Here is a 20280-nt window from a genome sequence, read left to right as displayed (position 1 = left end):
GCGGGAGACAGAAAGAGTGATGTTTACTCTTATTTTCCTCTCCATCTCCTGAAAAATGTAAGCACTGCCTGCGAACACACTTTGCAAGCAGCGTTTACTAATGTATTCCTACTTAATCCATATGGTCTTGATCAAAACTGGCGCTTAACACTTTGCTCGTAAACAGCACGCTCCAAATACACTGGCCAAAGATTTGAAACCGTTGTTGTATGATATTCTGGAGTCGGCTGCCAGCTCCATCTCCTCAGAACTCCGTAACCTGGGAACTCCGCCCCCTCCTCCAAACATCGCTCCCCCTCCAACCCTTGTGAGATCCCCCTTTGCATTTTGCCAATTTCTATCAATGACCGGCATGCCTTGTGGTCTAGCAGTTTGGGTAAGACTGCTCACATTGATGGCAGTACCAAGACTAATTTTCATTCATTAGTGTCGGGTCAGTTGCCCAGAGATATGCCAGAGGCTATTATTGCCAACCCCTCCCATATGTCATTTTTTGGTTGCAATTTGTGTATTTTTGTATCTGAATTTGTGGTTTTATATAGCACACACCTAGTGTATGCTCAGACGTGGGTCCCATACTTTCTAGGCATATAGCGGAACTTTACTGATTATGGCCAACAACTATGACATTTTTTTGGGGTTGCTCATGATCTCAAGCATAAATGACACAGGCTAGCATTTCTGACTGGACAATTCTGCTTTTCTGAAGGCCCAAGACTGGTTGTAAATTGTTACTTTTTCTTTTTGAAAGGTTGGGGAGGGGGGAGATTAAGGGGAATTTATAATTCGATAATTAAAAACAAAACTAGGCACTATCTGTTCTTCTTTCGAGTTTCCAACCGTAAATAAATATATTTTAATTTAGAATACCTAAGAACATATTTTAAACATGCATGTTCCAGAGCGGTGACTATTCATTGATGTCAGTGTTGGACAGAAAAGAAAGGCACTTTTGTATTAACTGAGAAAGTAAGACTTATATGAATGATTGAAAAATTAAAGGAGACACACAGATTTGATCCGGGAACCTCTTGATCTGCAGGCAAATGCTCTGACAGTAAGCTATATTCCCGTGCTGAATCCTACATGCCGGCTTCTTTTAGAACTATCGTTTCCATGTGAAGTGCGCAGTGTGTTACAATTCTGGGTGAAGGTGTGATGGTCTGTGCCCTGGCCTCGGTGTGGGGAGGCCGGGCTGGGCCGTGAAGGCGGGGGGGGGCGCCGGCGCACTATGCAGGTGCGCAATGAAGACACAGACGCCAGTGTTCTAGTGTAAGAGTGTAGGATGCCTTTGGCAAGCTTTCTCGCTCGCCTTTATTTACTCGCCACGTGGTGTATACCACGTGGACATCACATCGCTCTCCAACTTGAGACGAAGAAACGAATGAACAAATTAAACAAACATGTGAACTCTTTTACTGTTGCAGTAGTGTCTTTTGGTGGTCTATTTCTCATCATTCCTGTATGTTCGACCTCCCGCACGTTTGTGTACCATTGGAGGCGAGTGGAGGGTACTAGTCGCCTCAGTAGGGAGTAATGTTCTCCTCGTTCCCTGTGTGGGGTGACACTGGTGGCATCTCCAGGGTCGCTGGGGAGCGGGTCTCTGCCGGGTCGTGGTTCTCTCGGCATTCCTCCCATAAGGTGGGTGGTGTCTGCTTGAAGTGGGGCACGTTTTTGGGTCACTGTTTCTGATCCTCTCGCAGCTGTGGCCAGCCCGTGTTCTCAGTGGGTGATTATCCAGGGGAGAGACTCATACGGGAGGGACATCTTTCCTCTTGGCGCTCTGTTCTTCACTAGCGCCCTGTCTCCTACCTGGAGATCACTGTGTGTAGCTCTCTGCACTCTGGCTTCTTTCGCGTTGTGTTCTTGCCTTCGGCTCTCCACTTGTTCTAGGTCTAACTGGGGAGGTTGCCACGAGTGGTGGAGGGTCAGTCCTGCTTGAATGGGCACCCCAACTATTAGGGCTGCAGGGCTGACTTGGGTGGCTGAGTGAGGGGTCTGCCGGTAGGAGCGGAGAAACCTGTATAGGTCGGGCAGCCATGGACATCCTTTGTCTTTTGTGATTCTCACAGATTTGTTGATCGACGCCATGACCTGTTCCGCATCACCGTTGGCCTGGGGCCAATATGGTGTGATGTGGTGATTACGGATGCCCATGTCATCGATGAAGCGCTTGAATTCCTTGCTTGTGAATGGCGGGCCGTTGTCACTTTTTATTGATGATGGGAAGCCGCGGCTCGTGAACATCTTCTCCAATGCGATGGTGACTGAGATTGCGTCCGTCGAGTTGACTGGTTCAAACTTCTGGATGTCTGGTGTACTCATCAATGACTACCAGGAGGTAAGCTTTGTTGGAGATGGTGCAGAAATCGATGCTTACGGTGTCCCAGTGGCATTCGCTTCTCGGGGGACAGGCCATCGGCCCGGGGGCCCTGGCCAGCGGGTAGCTAGATATGCTGTGCAGGTTTCAACTAGTGCGATGACCCTCTGCTGAATTTGTGGCATCCACACATGCGATTTGAGGAAGTCCTGAGTCTTCACGGTTCCCTGGTGGCCTTCGTGCACTAGTCGGAGGGCCCTTTCGTGGAGGTTGGTGGGCATTACTATTCGATGGCCTTTGAGGATGAGGCCTTTGAGTGATATTGACAATTCATGGCGTATCCCGAATAGGGCTTGTATCATTTCTTGCACTTGAGGTGTCTTTTAGGCAGAGGCAGAGGGGAAGGTTTTCCACTCCCCTGTTAAAATTGCTTTCTTGGTCATCTGGAGGCAGGGGTCTTTGCTTGTCTCTTCGATGATTTTGTAGAGTTTCATGGTTTTGGGCTTGGCACAGGTTATATTATCTGGCATACGTGTTCTTCTGATTCCTTGGCTGCTTCTCGTTCTGTTGCAGTGGCCAGTTGAGGGTGTCACGACAGGATGTCTGCCAGGTTATAGGCTCTGGCGCGGTATTGTACCTCCAGGTCGAATTGTTGCAGTTGAAGCATCCAGCGCTCAATCCTGACTGAGGGATGCAGTGCTGATCCTTTGAATATTGGGACATGGGGTTTGTGGTCCGTCAGTACCCGCACAGGGTGTCCTAGGATGTACACATGGAAGTGTTTGCAGCCCCGGACGATGGCTAGTGCTTCTTTTTCGATGTGTGCATAGTTGTGTTCTGTCGGGGTGTGAGCGCTCTGCTTGCGAATGCAATGGGGACGATCGTTCAGTCACGGTCTGTCTGCGTGAGGACGTCGCCGAGGCCTACTGGGATGGCATCCACCAGTAGCTATGTCTTGCGTGTTGTATCAAAGTATGCCATCATGGCATCACTGGACAGTGAGTCCTTGATCTTCTGGAACTCGTTTTCCTGTGCTTCTCCCCATTCCCAGGTCGTCTTTGCATTTGTGAGCTCCCTCAGGGGGGTGGCGATGATAGCCAGGTCTGGCATGAATCGTCTGCAGTAGGTAGCCATAACCAAAAAGCTCCGGACTTCCGTTGATGTAGATGGGGCTTGTGCATTTTTGATGTCTTCAACCTTCCCTGGATCTGGTGACACTCCTTTTCCATTGAAGACGTAGCCAAAGAAACTTAGTGTGGATTTCCCAAATTCACAATTTTCTTCGTGCAGTGTTAGTCACAAATCTTCGAGGCTCTGTAGGGTGGCCGCCAGTCTGCTGTTGTGTTCCTTATCCATCTTGCCGTAGATAAGGATGTCATCACTGACATTTGTGACCCCCGGGAGGTCCTGGAGCACTTTCCAGATTTTGTGCTGGAACACTTCGGCGGTTGACGAGTTTCCAAAATTGAGTCTGCGGTATCTCCTCAGCACGAGGTGTGATGAGAGCGTAGTTATATATCTTGATTCTTTTGCCTGGTGAATTTGATGGTAGCTTGAATTCAGGTCCAGCTTGCTGAAGACGGTGGCGCCTGTCAAGTCTACGATCAGCTTGTCTACTTTTTAGTGTTATGTGTCTTTCTCTCTCTATTGCCACATTGGGCAGGCGCATGTCGATGCACATGCACACTGGTTGTAGCTGCTTCAGTTTTGCCGTTACTACCAGGGGGAAGACCCAGGGGGTGGGCCGAGTGGTCTTTTCGATAATCCGGAGGTCTTCAAGCTTGGTCAGTTCTGCTTCTACCACGGCCCTCATGTGGAAGGGGACCCTCTGTTGTCATACTGCTCTTGGTTCTACTTTGGGCTCGATATGGAGCTTAACTGTCCTTCCCTTGAGGTATCCGATGCCTTTGAATATCTTTATGTACTTTGCCAGTAGGTGATCAATGTCCTCCGACTGGATCGCAAAATTAAATTGTATAAGTTCTAGCCGGTCTGCCATTGGGCGCTGAGCAGTGTTTCGATTCCCACGTCGGCAACGTAGATGCGAGCATTGTAGCTCTTTCCATGGTGTGTGAGGACAGTTTTGAAATACCCCACCTGGGAGGGGATTTTTGCAGCCATCTGCAAATAGTTGCACCGGTCTCCGCCGCAGGGTTGGTCTGGGGTCAAGCTTGTCAAACCTTGTGGTCGGCATGATGTACACCGTTGCTCCGGTGTCGATCATCATGTTTACGGGGATGTCTCCAACGACGACTGTGCAGCTGCGGCGTGACCTGTTGTTGTTGGTTTGCCTGCCGTGTGTTGGCTTGACCGCTGATATCATGTGGACCTTTTCTCGCCTGGAGTTACGGTTCGGTTGGTGCGGCTTGGGGATTGTTCCCTGCTCGACTGTTCGTCCTCGCTGCTGCTGCTGTTGGTGTCTTCACCCTCGTTCGCTTGGGCTTGTCCTTCCTTGGTTTCTCATGTCCTGTCAGGTTTGTCTCTGCTGCTGGCGTTCGGTTTTCTTGAGCAGAATGTTTGTGTGTTTCGGGGCCTTGTGTCGCTCCTCCAGGATGGGTTTCTGCTCTGGGGTGAGTGGTCTTTGATCCATTGGGAGCTTAGGCACACCGAGGCGTATTGGTTTGCCTTCCCACATTTGTGGAACGTCGTGCTGTACGCAGGGCAGGGTTCTTCCCTGTTTTGTTGTGCTCCACACCATAGGCAATCTTTTTGCTTGATCGCTGCCTGTCTTTGTTGGGGTTTGTGCTGCCGCAGGGCGTTGATTGTGGACATGCTGTTGCGGGGAGTCTCTGTGTCTAGTGGCAAGTGACTGATCAATTGCTCCATCTCTGCCACATGTTCATCTGTTCTTTCTCGCTGCCGCCCCCTGTTCAGGATGGTGTCTAGCAGGAGATCTGTCTCTGACAGGATGGACCTTCTGAGCTTGTCCGATGATAGGCCATGTATAACCTGTTGCCTCACTGCGATTTCCTCGTCTGGAAAGTCGCAACCAATGGCCCTTTCCTGCAACCGGCTGTAGAAGTCATCAATGCTCTCTTGCAGGCGGTGTCTTTCTTGGCTCATTTTGAATCGTTCGAAGTCTAAGCTGATCTTGAGTTTGAATTTCCTGGTGAGGATGTCTTTCTCTGTCTCGTAGTCGTCCTCCATCACTCAGTTCTGCCCTGCGTTGAATAGCCGAAGTGCCATGGTGCCGAGGTTAAGCATGAGTAATGTCCTCTTCTTTTCTTCCCTGACGATGTCTGGTGCTTTGAGGCTCAGTTCAAACTGTTGGATCCAGAGTTCCCAGTGGTGTCCTGTACGGGGGCCAAAAGGCTGCAACGGTTGCATAAAGGTTCCTTGCGTGGTCTCTAAGCATGTGTTAGTGTCAGGGTCCTGGCCCTGCTGCCTCGGCAGCATTGCCGTGGGGTCTTCCTACGTGATGCATGGGGTGCCCCTTGCCTGTGCCTCTGCTGTTGTTCCCTGGTGGCCCTGCTGGGTTAGCGGTCTATTCCTCCTTGGGCTCTGGTTGTGGCTGGGTGCAGTTTTGGTTGCTGAGCTGGGAGGGTCCCTGCAGGTGGGCTACTGGAAATGGCTTGGGCCTGGTGCTGCTTGTGGGGGCCCGGGGCCGCTGTCCTGCACCTTAGGGCTCTTTTATAGGCCTGGGGTCTGTATGGTGGTGATGGGTGGCTGTGGGGCCTGGGGCTGCTGTCCTGAGCTTTGGGGCTTTTGCATAGGCCTGGGGCCTGTGTGTGTTAGAGTCCTGGGGCCTGGGTTTAGGTTTCCTTCCTTACAGGGGCCAGGACGTGGGTCCTCGTAGTGTGGGGTGCCTCCAGCCACCGGTGGCCTGTGCACCGCCTTCCTGTGTAGGCCTTGCGCTGGGGATGGAACATTCAGCGTGAGATTTGAATGTTCCGCTTTGGCGGGAACAGGCACTGTCTCAGAAGGGAGCGGTGCGGGTGGCACACTTACTTTATGTAGTTTATTTCCTTCTGCGTCATGTCCCCTGACACCCGGAAAGGTGGGCGCGACATGGGTTAGCGGGCCCCTGGTGTGCCTGAGGCATGGTTTCAGTGTGTTCAGCCTCCGTCATGTGCTGGTTGGTTGTGGACGCCCAGGCACCTGTTGGTGAGGGGCAGGACATGAGTCAGCGGGCCCAGGGTGCCTGGGGCAGGGTGCGGAGCCGCATAGTCTGCTGCCGTGGGTCGGGACTGTAGCCGGTGGACATCTGTCCCCAGTCCTCATCATCGCTGTGATGGTCTGTGCCCTGGCCTCGGTGTGGGGAGGCCGGGCTGGGCCGTGAAGGCAGGGCGTGCAATATGCAGGCGTGCAATGAAGACACAGACGCCGGTGTTCTAGTGTTAGAGCGTAGAATGCCTTTGGTGGGCTTTTTCACTTGTCTTTATTTACTTGCCCATGTGGTGTCGTATACCATGTGGACATCACAGAAGGGGCAGAGAGAATAAGGGGGTAAACTGGGGATATGCTGTGCTCACCTAGATTGACGCAGACGGGAAGGAAAGTTGAAAGGAGCGGCAAGAACAGAAAAGGAGGCAAATACATTATGCAGACATGCCAACCTGCCCGATTTTAAACAGAAAAATATTGCTCTTTTTCACGTTCTCCCGCCTAAAATAATTCTATCCCCAATGCATGCCTACAGGGGAAATTCATTTCTTCTGAATTCTCTCATGAAATCTCTCTCCTCTCCTAGGTGCCTCAGAATGTTGGCATGTATTGTTATGCAGGTTTAAGGTATAGTGCTGGTATAGTATCATACCTGCCTAACCTCTGGGTTTGCTCCAGAGACTCCGGGTTTTTAGTAATTTCTTCGGTACTCCGGGGAAGCCCCTGGAGTCTCTGGGTTTTCGGGTCCCGTCCAATCCTCCATCGGATTATCTACAGGAAGCGTCCTTTGCAGCCAATCGGATGGAGGATAGGACGGGACCCGGCAACGGTGCGGATGCAGTTTTGCTGTGTTTAGTTTGCTTAAACTTTTATTCTTTTTGGCCGGTTTGCCTTATGTTTTAGTCGCCCTAAATTGAAGGGGGACTAAAACATAAGGCCGACTGGCCAAAAATAATGAAAGCAGAAGCAAAAAAAGAAAGCAGAATACTGCTTTCAATCCGGTGTCATTAACGACACTGGATTGAAAGCAGTATTCCTTCAGCTGCAATTCTTTTTGCCCAATTTGCCAGGGCTCAAGTTGAGGGTGGACGGGATCCACCCACTTTTTTCAGAGGGGACTCGGTCCGCCCCAGCTAAAATGAGAAACATTGAAGGTCCTCTTTGAATTCATGAATTAGCTGATCTAAGGGAATGAACCACAGCCATCAGGTTTGCAGGATGACCACCTCACCACCGCACTATATGACATCATTAACAATAAACAACTAAGGTGAAATGTCCAATTTACCTCATGAAAAATAAACAACTAAGGTGAAATGTCCAATTTCAGTACTGCAAGTTCCAGGGAAAACCTTTGTATTGGTTCTTCGAGTTTAAAACATGCACACGTATTAATGTTTTCTGTGATGTCTGAGAATGGGACCGCCTCCCGCTGCATTCATGCTCAGCCTCTCATCATTCATACAAAGAGTAGTCCGACACGGAGCTGGGGTGCAAAACTTCTTTACTCTTAGAGTGGCCGCCAGGAACTGGCGCCTTTGCCTTCCCTGGCTCCTCCCCTTCCCTCTGTCCCCTGGTACTCCCCACGTGACATGGATGCAGTGACGACACCATACCCCCGTTACTAAACACAAAGTTCTTCTTTCATTTATTTCTTCAATGAGGCAGTGAGGTTTCTTGCGGGCTCTCTGGGGTCGGGTGTCCATTCTTGCAGAATGACTTGGGGTGGCCTCCTGTGACATGTCCTTCTCTGACTCTTTTCTGTCTCCTTCATATGGAGCGTCCCAGGTGGGGTGGGTCTCTTCTGGACTCCTGTTGGCAGTGGGTATGATTCCCGGTATCCGTCTGAAGTGGGACGAGTTTCTCATGGTGGATCTGCGTTCTCCTTCTGCCGTGATGAGTGATCCTCTCGTCTCAATGATGGTGAGGGGTTCCTCACTGAATGGAGACATGTTCTTACGGTTTTGTGGTTGTCTGACTATCACAATGTCTCCTGGTGCAAGATCATTCTCTTTTGCCCTTCGAGATGCATTGGCGGACCTTTTCATGCCATTGTTATGCTCACCTGGCTCCCACAGGGGCGTCGATCGGAGCCGGACAACTGCGACCTCACCCAACGTGAAGCATAGTGCAGAGATGACAGACTGGACTGGACCGCCTAATCTCGTCTGCTTGACCCGTAGAAGTATTTAGCCACCCGTGGATTCTAGTAATGGCACCCCACTGTTCTCCCCACTAATCACCACCGATATTCACTTTCAGTAAGCTCACCTTATGTTTTTAAATGATGAGCTCTCCATCCTGCGTGGAGTGCAGGGGCGCGTAGATACCAGTTACTTCACTGGTTTGAAGGCGTTGGAAGAGTTCCGGATGAATATTGACTCTGAGGTTCCAGGTGAGAACCCGTAAGTATAAGTTCAAAGAGTTCAATATGTCCAATGTTCACTCTTGTACATTCCTTTCTTGTGTTGCAGCTGGTTCCAAGGGAAGATTTTCTTGTGGCAGCTGATGGTGTTCCGGTAAGAGTCTGTATTACCCAACACTGTCCGGTAAAAGATGCGTGTATTTAAATTGCTGGTTTCTTTCTCCTTACAGGTGCGGCGTAAGAAGTTGCGGTTTGTTACAGAATAATGCCTCCGGTTGTTTTTATCAGGTAAGTCTATGGTGGAGAGGGTGTATTTGTTGGCTCTCTCGGCTCACCTTATGTTTCTTTTGTCCCCTTGATGGTGGAATTCGGCAAAGAAAATGATGGAGGCTGCGCCGGATCAAAAAATGCTGTGAGGACTGGTGAGTATGGCGCGGCGCTGCAGCTGGCAATGCGACACGTGTAGAATAGTGTCCTTTTCAAGTTCGAAGACGTGATGGATCCGGAATTCAGGTAAGGATTGAAATAATATCTGTGTTCTAACCTTTCCTTTTTCTTTCTTCTTTTGCTAGGAGCTCTGGATTCGAGGCAGGCGTGGCTGAAGACTGGATGCTGACTGCAGGCACGGTGAGCGTTACCTGCTGGATGCAGAATAACGCGAAGCATGTGCTGCTGTTCGGGCGTGGTTTAAATAGCCTCCAAAGTAGTTCCAGGTAAGAAGTCCCTAGAACCACACCCAAGTAAAAAATAGTCCCTGTAATAAAATAGTCCCATCCAGGCCTCACGTTGGCTTGGATTCATTTGCAGCATGGTCTGCATGAGGTAAGTAAAGTCTATGAGCCTGGCGCCTATGGCACCAGGACTGATTTCTATTATGAGCCTGGCGCCTAAAGCGCCAGGACTGAACCCAGACATCCCCCAGCCGGGGCTGCTGGGATTTTATTGAATATCTGGATGCCTGGTCCTGGGGCTGATGGGCTTGAACCGGATGCCTGGGGTAGGCATCATGACAGCACTCCCCCCCCAAGGCCCCTCCTAAAGTTGCTCTTCCCCTTGGTCCTAGTTTGTCTGGGAAGTTCTGATGGAATTTCTTTACCAACCGAGGTGCATGAACGTGGTCACTAGGCTCCCATGACCTTTCTTGTGGTCCGTAACCCTTCCAGTCGATTAAATAAAAAAGTCTTGATTTAACCGTCTTAGAGTCCAGGATATTTTTTACCTCGAATTCAGGTTCTCCATCTATTAGGATGGGGTCAGGTGGTTTGGTTAATCTTGTCCCAGGTTGAACTGGTTTCAGAAGTGAAACATGAAAGACAGGATGAATCTGCATATTAGAGGGTAATTCCAATTTGACGGCCACCGGGTTGATAATGGCCTTAATGGTGTAAGGTCCCAAATATCTAGGATTGAAAGTTCGAGTTCCCTTTAGAGGTATGTGTTTTGTAGCCAGCCAAACTTGATCTCCAATCTGGTATTGTGGAGTTTCACTTCTATGTCGATCAGAATTTTTCTTGTATTTCTCCTTTGCTTGTTTCAAGTGTTCTATTGCTTCCTTAAAGGCTTGTGTAATAGTAGAGTGCAGATGAGTCACTGCAGGCATTTTTAAGTGTTGAGGCAAATCGAGTTCTGAGGTTCGAGGATGATGTCCATATATGGTATAAAAGGGGCTTTGTCCGGTTCCTGAATGTACGGAGTTATTGTATGCATATTCGGAAATCCATAAAATATCTTTCCAATTGCTTTCGGTTTGGTGTAGCATACAACGTAGGTATTGTTCAAGAGTCTGGTTGGTCCTCTCCGTCTGACCATCAGTTTGGGGGTGGTGACTGGTTGATAGTCTTACGTCGATTTGTGCCAATTGACAGCATTTCTTCCAGAATTGCAAAATGAATTGACTAACTCGGTCAGAGACCAATTCGGAAGGAAATCCATGGATTCGAACAATGTTTTCGAGAAATTCCTTGGCCAAAATCGAAGCGCAAGGTAATCCTTTTAAAGGAATAAAGTGGGCCATTTTGGAAAAAAGATCCACAATAACTAGAATGGGTTTAATCTATTACACAGAGGTAGATCTGTAATGAAGTCTAAAGACAAGGTGTGCCATGGTGTAGGTGGAATATCCAAAGGTTGTAAAAGGCCAGCTGGTTTTTTCTTCTGACTTTTGTTTTGGGCGCAGATACCACAAGACATCACAAATGACTTTACGTCCTTTCGCCAGGTGGGCCACCAGAATTGTCTTTTAATTTTAGCATCACTTTTTGTGATACCTGGGTGTCCTTCCATAAGGGCGTCATGATAATTGGAGATGAATAGTTCTTGTAGTTCCTTGTGTGGTAGAAATAGACGTCCTTTATAGTAAGGTAGGTCATTGATGACTGAATAATCTTGGCCTTTCTTTACCTAGTCCTGCAGGGCTGCTGGATCGAAAAGTTGTTGGATTTTTAAATGAATGTCTTCTAGAGTCTGTAGAGTAGTTATGCCAAGAATTCTTTGTTCGGAAATTATAGGCACCGGTTCCGGGTTTGAATATACTTCTCCCATCCCTATTTGGGATAAGGCATCTGCCTTGTCGTTTTTACAACCTGGTCAATAAGTGATCACGAAATCAAATTCAGCACAGAATAATGCCCACCGAATTTGACGCGATGATTGGGCCTTGGCTGTTTCCAAATACTGCAGATTCCTGTGATTGGTGATTACAGTGATGGTATGCCTGGCACCGAGAAGATAATGCCACCAAGCCTTGAAGGCGGACTTGATGGCTAATAACTCCTTATCAGTAACCGCATAGTTTAATTCGGGTGCTGAGAACTTTCTTGACCAGAATGCTACTGGATGAAGTTGACCGGTTTCGGGATCCTTCTGGGACAGGACAGCTCCCATGGCTAAACTGGATGCGTCGGTTTCAACTATGTATGGAAGTTCAGGGCGTGGATGCTTTAAGACAGGTGCAGACGTGAATTTCGATTTTAGCTCTTGGAAGGCTCTTTCAGCCTCTTCAGTCCACAAAAAACGTTTGTTTTTTTGCAAAAGTGCTGTGATGGGGTGTACAATATGTGAGAATTCAGGAATAAATCTGCGATAGAAATGAGCAAATCCAAGCATGCTTTGTAACCCTTTAACTGAACTGGGGGATGGCCACTTGAGGATTGCGTCCACCTTTCGAGAGTCCATTCGAACTCCTTTTGGAGTCAGGATAAATCCCAGGAATTCAACTTCTGTAGAATGAAAAACACATTTCTCCAATTTTGCGTATAACTTGTGCTGGCGTAGTTTCTCAAGGACTGCACGAACGTGCTTCACATGGTCTGATTCTGAGGAGGAGTACACTAGAATATCCTCTATGTATACGACAATACAGACGTCAATGAGTTCACGAAAGACATTGTTCATAAAATACTGGAAGGCTGCTGGTGCATTGCACAATCCGAAGGGCATCACCTGGTATTCGAATAACCCGTGCTTGGTGTGAAAGGCAGTCTTCCATTCATCGCCTTTCTTTACACGTACCAGATTATATGCCTCTCGGAGGTCTAACTTAGTGTAGATACAAGCATCCTTTACTTGGTCTAGCAATTCGGGGATCAGAGGCAATGGGTATCGTTTTTTTACCGTAATCTGATTTAATGCACGGTAGTCTATGCACGTTCTAAGGTCACCTTCCTTTTTAGGCACGAAGAATAGAGCTGAGGATGCAGGAGATTTGGATGGACGAATGAAGCCGTTAGCAAGGTATTGGTCCAGATATTGTCGTAAGTGAAGATTTTCGGGTTCCGTAAGGGTGTAGATTCTACTGCATGGAGGTTGTGCACTGGGTACTAGATCGATTTGACAATCGTATGATCTGTGAGGAGTTAAGGTATTTGCCTGTTCTTTTTGAAAAAAATCCTGAAATTCTTGACATTCCTGAGGTAACTGCACAACTGGATTAGTGATGGTCGTCAGGCTTTTGTTCAAGGTTTTTTCTGGGTAACAGGTGTGTGCACAATCTGGGAAGGTCACTCTCTTCTCTCGCCAATCAATACAAGGATTATGTGTTTCCAACCATGGCATTCCCAGAACTATTTGGAATTGCGGGGCCTTGATTAAATCAAACACAATAGTTTCTCGATGCCCATCTTGACCCAACAGTGTCAGCTCAGTAGTGGAATGAGTTACAGGCCCAGAGGCAATTTCAGTTCCATCGACTGTGGCCAATTCGTGGTCCACGTAGTTTCCTACGGCCCGCTATCAATGTATGCCCTTACTGCGTACATACGTGATGGCTACCTTGGATCAATTAGGACCATTGGTGTAATTAGGTGGGAGGTCTGAGTGTCCTTCTTTAAGCTCGGCAAGCGGACCTCTACGCTTGTCGGGCGTGGTCGTTTCTCGAATCAGGCTCTATTTGACTTTTATCAGCAACTCCTACTACTTTCTTGGGAGGTTTTATAGGGCAATTCCGTAGAAAATGTCCTGCGGTTCCACAGTACAGACACAATTGCATCTGCCATCTTTTCTCTTTCCTTTTGAGTTAAGGGTCCTTTAACCCCCCCGATCTGCATAGGTTCTGATGCATCTGTTCCTTTTGGGGTAACATTAGGTTTAACCCATACCCGACTCTCTAACTTAGCTCGATCAGCCTTTCTATTCTGAAGTCGGTGGTCTAACTGGACCACTAAGTCTATATATTCTGCGCAATCCTGAGGTGGGTTCACAACTTGAGCCAAAACATCTTTGAGTTCTCCCCGAAGTCCACGATGAAATAATGTAATTCGTTTCTCCTCAGGCCATCCGGTTTCCACCACCAACCTATTGAAGGTTGCGATATAGGTTAGCAGATCTTGATTACCCTGTCGCAGGCATAAAAGTTTGTTATCCAGGGCCTGTCCCTGTGAATGTCTGGCAAATAGTCTTTCCATGCTTCTTTGAAAACCCAGAAAATCCCGAAGAAGAGGGTCATCCTGGTTGACTAGTGGAATTGACCAGTCAGCTGCGCTGCCACTAAGATATGATAGTACAAAGGCTACATTGGCTTGGTCATTTGGAAAAGCTCCAGGTCTGCATAGAAAGTGCAAGCGGCATTGATTCATAAACACTGCAAACCTTTTTGGGTCCTCTGCAAAGCGTTCAGGTGGAGCTAAAGGAATAGCCCCTGGTAGGATTACTTGCACAGGATTGCTCGATGGAACAGGAGCTGGGTTTCCCCTGAGTCCAGGTAGGGGTGTTTGCCCAGCTTGATTTTGCAGCAGTTGTCTATCAAGATCATCTGTGCGTTCCTTTGACACAATCAGTTCTTTCCTGAGGGCATTAGTCTCTTGGCGCGCAGAGTGCACTTCCGCCTTAATTTCCCCTAATAATTGGGCTAGTTGGTCTGTTTCGGAGGTTTCCATAATGCCCGGCTGGGGATTTGTAGATAGGCTTCATGTTCTGTTACGCTTACCTGGCTCCCACAGGGGCGTCGATCGGACCCGGACAGCTGCGACCTCCTCCAACGTGAAGCGTAGTGCAGAGATGACATACTGGACTGGACCGCCTAATCTCATCTGCTTGACCCGTAGAAGTATTCTCCTGCAAGTGGAGAATGGGATTTAGCCACCCGTGGATTCTAGTAATGGCACCCCACTGTTCTCCCCGCTAATCACCACCGATATTCACTTTCAGTAAGCTCACCTAATGTTTTTAAATGATGAGCTCTCCATCCTGCGTGGAATGCAGGGGCACGTAGATACCAGTTACTTCACTGGTTTGAAGGCGTTGGAAGAGTTCCGGATGAATATTGATTCTGAGGTTCCAGGCAAGAACCCGTAAGTATAAGTTCAAAGAGTTCAATATATCCAATGTTCACTCTTGTACATTCTTTTCTTGTGTTGCAGTTGGGTCCAAGGGAAGATTGTCTTGTGGCAGCTGATGGTGTTCAGGTAAGAGTCTGTATTACCCAACACTGTCCGGTAAAAGATGCGTGTATTTAAATTGCTGGTTTCCCTCTCCTTACAGGTGCGGCGTAAGAAGTTGCGGTTTGTTATAGAATAATGCCTCCGGTTGTTTTTATCAGGTAAGTCTATGGTGGAGAGGTTTATTTGTTGGCTCTCTCGGCTCACCTTATGTTTCTTTTGTCCCCTAGATGGGGGAATTCGGCAAAGAAAATGATGGAGGCTGCGCCGGATCGAAAAATGCTGTGAGGACTGGTGAGCATGGCGCGGCGGTGCAGCTGGCGATGCGACGCATGTAGAATAGTGTCCTTTTCAAGTTCGAAGACGTGATGGATCCGGAATTCAGGTAAGGATTGAAATAATATCTGTGTTCTAACCTTTCCTTCTTCTTTCTTCTTTTGCTAGGAGCTCTGGATTTGAGACGGGCGTGGCTGAAGACTGGATGCTGACTGCAGGCACGGTGAGCGTTACGCTGCTGGATGCAGAATAACGCGGAGCATGTGCTGCTGTTCGGGCTTGGTTTAAATAGCCTCCAAAGTAGTTCCAGGTAAGAAGTCCCTAGAACCACACCCGAGTAAAAAATAGTCCCTGTAGTAAAATAGTCCCATCCAGGCCTCACGTTGGCTTGGATTCATTTGCAGCATGGTCTGCATGAGGTAAGTAAAGTCTATGAGCCTGGCGCCTATGGCGCCAGGACTGATTTCTATTATGAGCCTGGCGCCTAAGGTGCCAGGACTGAACCCAGACAGCCCCCAGCAGGGGCTGCTGGGATTTTATTGAATATCTGGATGCCTGCTCCCGGGGCTGATGGGCTTGAACCGGATGCCCAGGGGTAGGCATCATGACAGCCATCTTTCATGATAGTGTCCTTCCTTCTCATTTCCTGGTCGTCTTCATTCTGGTCTTCCTCAGCTGTTACCTGTGGCAAGCGTGCCCTGATGTTGCGTCCAAACATTATCTCTGATGGCGTTTTCCCAGTGGTGCTATGTGGTGTGTTGCAGTAGTCTTGCATGAGCTGGTTTAGGAGTTTTTCTACCGGTTCTCCTGTGAGTCGCGCAATTTGTGTTGAGTGCTTTACATTGTTCATAAATCTTTCTACTGTGCCATTGGCCTGTGGCCACAACAGTGTTATTTTCCTGTGACGGAAACCCATATACTCTGCAAATGTTTTGAAGTCTTGCCCTGTGAAAGGGGGTCCGTTATCTGATTTCACCACCTTTGGAACGCCGTATGTGGCAAACATCCTGTCTAGTGCCGGAATGGTGTGATGCGCTGACGTGGAGGGAATATCTGTAAGTCCGGGTATCTTGAGTATTTGTCGACTACCACTAAGATGTGTTCCCCTCCTTCTATGGGTCCAAAATGGTCGACGACTATTTCCTCCCATGTGCCTTTCGAGCAGGGCTGTCATGCACAGCGGTTCTGGCGCGGTATGTGGCCTTATGACAGCGCATGTCGAGCAGTTCTTGAGTAGTTCTTCCACTAGTGTGTCGAGCTGCGGGAACCACAGTTTTTGTCGTAACATTTTTTTCGTGGACACTATGCCCCTGTGTCCTTCATGGGCCAGTTCTAGGACTTTCTGTCGTAAAGTCTGTGGTATTACGAGGTTGGTACCTTTTAGTAATAAGCCCCCTTCTGACTTTGTGAGTTCCTCTTTTACTGCTAAAAAACATGCAATGTCCTGTTTCGTGTCCTCATCTGTGGTTTCTTTTATTTGTTTTGCATGTTTCCATCGCCCTGTTTCTAGGCACCTCAGTATTATTTGTATTCCTGGATCAGTGTTGGATTCCCGAGCTATCTGCTCCATGTCTAGACCTTGGGGTGTGTTGTTCTGGATGACATATCTTATGTATTGATCCACAATGGACTTCTCTTGTTTGCATTTTTCTCGTGGGTGGCGTGACAGATAGTCAGCTGGGTTCTGTTCTTTGCCCGGTCTGTGTGTGATCGTGAATTGGTAGTCCTGGAGGTGAAGTGCCCATCATGTTATTCTGGGGGGCATCTTGGCTTGGGGTTGCCATATATGAAGATTATTGCCTGGTGATCCGTGACTACGACAAAAGGTTTTCCGTATAGGAATAAATGGAAATGTTTGCAGGCCCAGACCACCACTAGCCCTTCCTTCTCTGCCTGAGAATATGCTTGTTCGGTTTTAGAGAGGCTTTGGCTGGCGTATGACACAATGTGCTTTTCTTGTCCTTCTTTTCCATCCAGTTGTGTGAGGATGGCTCCAAGTCCTACCGGGCTCGCATCTACGATGAGCTCCGTGGTTTTCCGTGGGTCGAAGTAAGCCATGCTTTTGGCGTCCGAGATACGGTCCTTGATGGATTGGAAAGCTTCCTGACACCGTTGTGACCAGACACATTCAGTGTTGAGTTTTGTGAGGGCCCTGAGGGGCTCACTGACGGATGCAAAGTCTTTGATGTATCTCGTGCAGTAGCTTGCAAGCCCTAGAAAGGATCTGAGGTCGGTTGTCGTGGTGGGTGGCTCAGCGTCTCTGAGAGCGCTAACCTTCTATGGGTCTGGTGTCATGCCCTTCTCTAAGAATATGTGTCCAAAGAATCGAAGTGTTTTCTTCCGAAACTCACACTTCTCCTTGTTCAGGGTCAGTTGGGCTTCTTCTAGTGCCATGCATACTCTCATCAATGTATCGTCGTGTTGTTCCTGTGTTTGCCCGAAGACCAAGATGTCATCGCTGTAGTTCAGGCAGTTGGGCACGTGCTTGATAACGTTATGGATTTCTGCCTGAAAAATGTCTGCTGCCGAAGATACACCAAAACTTAGTCACTTATATCGAAATAGCCCGAGGTGCGTGACGAAGGTTGTTATGTAGCAAGAGTTCTTACTAAGCTCGGGCTGGTGGTATCCTTGTTCAGGTCCAGTTTGGAGAAAACAGTTGCTCCATTTAGAAGATGTACCATATCGGTTATTCGAGGAGCTTGATGGCGTTCCCTCATGATGGCTTCGTTTGGTCTCCTCATATCTACGCATATCCGTATGTCAGGCGAGTCTCTTTTGGGCACTGGTACTATGGGGAGACCCATGGCGTGGGACCTTCCGCGGGCTCTAGGATGTCTGCCTCCAGTAGTTTCAGTTTGTTTTCGACTTGTTTTTGAATGTTGATGGGGATTCCCCTATAGTGTTGGGCTACTGGTGCGACATTGGTGTTGAGGTGAAGTTCGATTTGTTTGTTTTTGAGTTTTCCCAGCCCTTTGAATAGTGAGGGGAAAACCTGCTCGATGCTGGCGGTGGGGTCAAGATATTTATGTACCATGAGGCGATATATTTCTATGACTGCTTGGTAGCTTAAGATGCCTCCGCTGTCCGTGGCGGCTCCTAGGACATGCATGGGGATGTTTTTTGCGTGGTCCTTGTACCGGCATGACGCCACGAAGAATCATTTGCTGGCTAGGGGTATCTTTCAGCCGTAGGGGAAGATGAGGGCTCTTGTGGATTGTAGACAGGGTGCGTTTGGTATGCGTTTGTATACCTCTTCGCTGATTACATTTACAGTCGCCCCCGTGTCTATGAGGAATTCTGCTGCTGTTTGGTTGATTTGTATCATGAGCGTGGGACTGTGTTCTTTCGCTGTGTTGTTTTCCCAGTGTGTATAGATAGCCCATGTTTGGCCCATGGCGGGGCATTAACCTTCATGCGGGTATTCAAGCCCACACCTGTAGCAGAAAGTCTTGCTGTTGTTTCTTAAGGCGCTGTCTAGTTTGTTGAGGTTCTCATGCTTGCCATGTGTGACTTTTAAGTCATCCAGGCCCTCTACTTGCGTAGCAAGCGCAGCGTCTGAGCGAGCTAGGGCAGTATTTCTTCTAGGGTTTGCGGCTGTTGCAGGAGCCTCTTTCGGATGTCGGCGCTTTTGCACCCTACTATGATTTGTGATCTGAGGGCTTCCTCATTCGAGTAGTTGTTAAAATCGCAGTGCTTCATTCTCAGCATCATGACGAATGTGTCGATGGTTTCACCTGTGATTTGTTTTGTGGTGTGGAAAATGTGTTTTTCGTAGTCCACATTTGTGTGGGGGTGAAATAGTCCATAAGACTGACTTCAGGTTGGTATAGGTATCTATGGTGCTTTCTGGTATCTCGTCTAAAATGTCCCACACGTTTGACCCCACTGCATGGTGCAACAGGCTATGCTTTTGTTCATCTTCCAATGGCCCTGCTGCTTTAAGACACACCTCGAAGTCCCTTAACCACCTTTTCCATCTTGACCCAAGGGTGCTAGTGTCCGTGAGGTCAAAGCTGGATGGCAGGCTGTCCGTCATTCTTTTCTGTGTTGGTCTGTTGGGGGTCACTGGGACTGTCAGTGACTCCTCTTCAGAGGATGCTCATGAAGCTTGGCTTTTTTTTTCTTTCAGCAGTTTAATTCGGTTTGGCAGTTCCTTTGAGACCTTGCTCTGTGAGTGGTGTGGCCCAGGTGCCTGGTGGGGGCGCTGTGCTGAGTGTTGGGGCCTTCTGTGACCTTCCTTTGCGGCGCTCTCTGTGGTCTGAGCACGTGTGTGCTCTTGTGATTTCTGGCCCACGCGGGCGCTGCGTGGTGTTGTGGTGGGCCTGCGTTCTGGGCTATGGCTGTGGGCAAAATGTTGCGGGCGAGTATCAAGCGCGCTGCACTCTTACCTGTGGTTGCGTTCGGAGCGAGAGGGCCACGCCTCCACCGCTCCTGGAGATTCTCCTGCTTTCGTAGTTGCTGTTGGCGGGAAGCTCGAGTGCCTCGACCGCCCGGAGTGACGTAGGCGGGGAGTCGTTGCTCCACCCGCTGATGTTAGAGTGCATGAGGTCCTGCCTGGACCTGTGCCGCTGGCGGGGGAGTCTTCCCTCTCAACCGCCCGGAGTTGTATGTGCGGGAGCAGCAGCTCCACCCGCCGATGTTGGTGTGCACGAGATCCTTCCTGGACCTGTGCCATTGCCATAGGCGGGAGACTACCTTGTCTCCACTGCCCGGAGTTGTGCACGCGGGGAGTCACGGCTCCACCCGCGGATGGCCGTTTGTGCACAGACAGTCGGGCACACGCGTGATGCTGGCGGGGAGCCTTTTCACTCACACCCGCTACTGTGCTTGCGCAGTGCATGGCGTCAGCTGCACGGCCTCTCCAGAGGTGCCGATCGAGGTGGCGGGCCAGGTGGGGCTCGAAATCGGCCTCGTCGCCAATGTGATGTGCGAGAAGGGGACCGCCTCACGCTGCATTCATGCTCGGCCTCTCATTATTCATACAAAGAGTAGGCCGACACGGAGCTGAGGTGCAACACTTCTTTACTCTTACAGTGGCCGCCAGGAACTGGTGCCTTTGCCAGTGCCCCTGGCTCCTCCCCTTCCCTCTGTCCCCTGGTACTCCCCACGTGACATGGGTGCCGTGACGACACCACATTTTCTAAAACATTAGTTGAAGAAAATATCCTCTCTTGGTTTTGTGTTTGTATTGCTTTTATGGAAGGTGAATGCCATTCGTCCTATGCAATTTGCTTGGTTATGCATGTCCTTGGACATCCACATTTATTGCATTCCACTGTAAGGTGCAAACTGCAAACGTGTTTTCTAATGAGGACTACAAAGGCCGAGTTTACCTTTTT

The sequence above is a fragment of the Ambystoma mexicanum genome, chromosome 8 (genome assembly GCF_040938575.1).
Source record: "Ambystoma mexicanum isolate Mex_15411 chromosome 8, UKY_AmexF1_1, whole genome shotgun sequence".
Taxonomy (NCBI): domain Eukaryota; kingdom Metazoa; phylum Chordata; class Amphibia; order Caudata; family Ambystomatidae; genus Ambystoma; species Ambystoma mexicanum.
Note: the sequence above shows the minus strand (reverse complement) of the source record.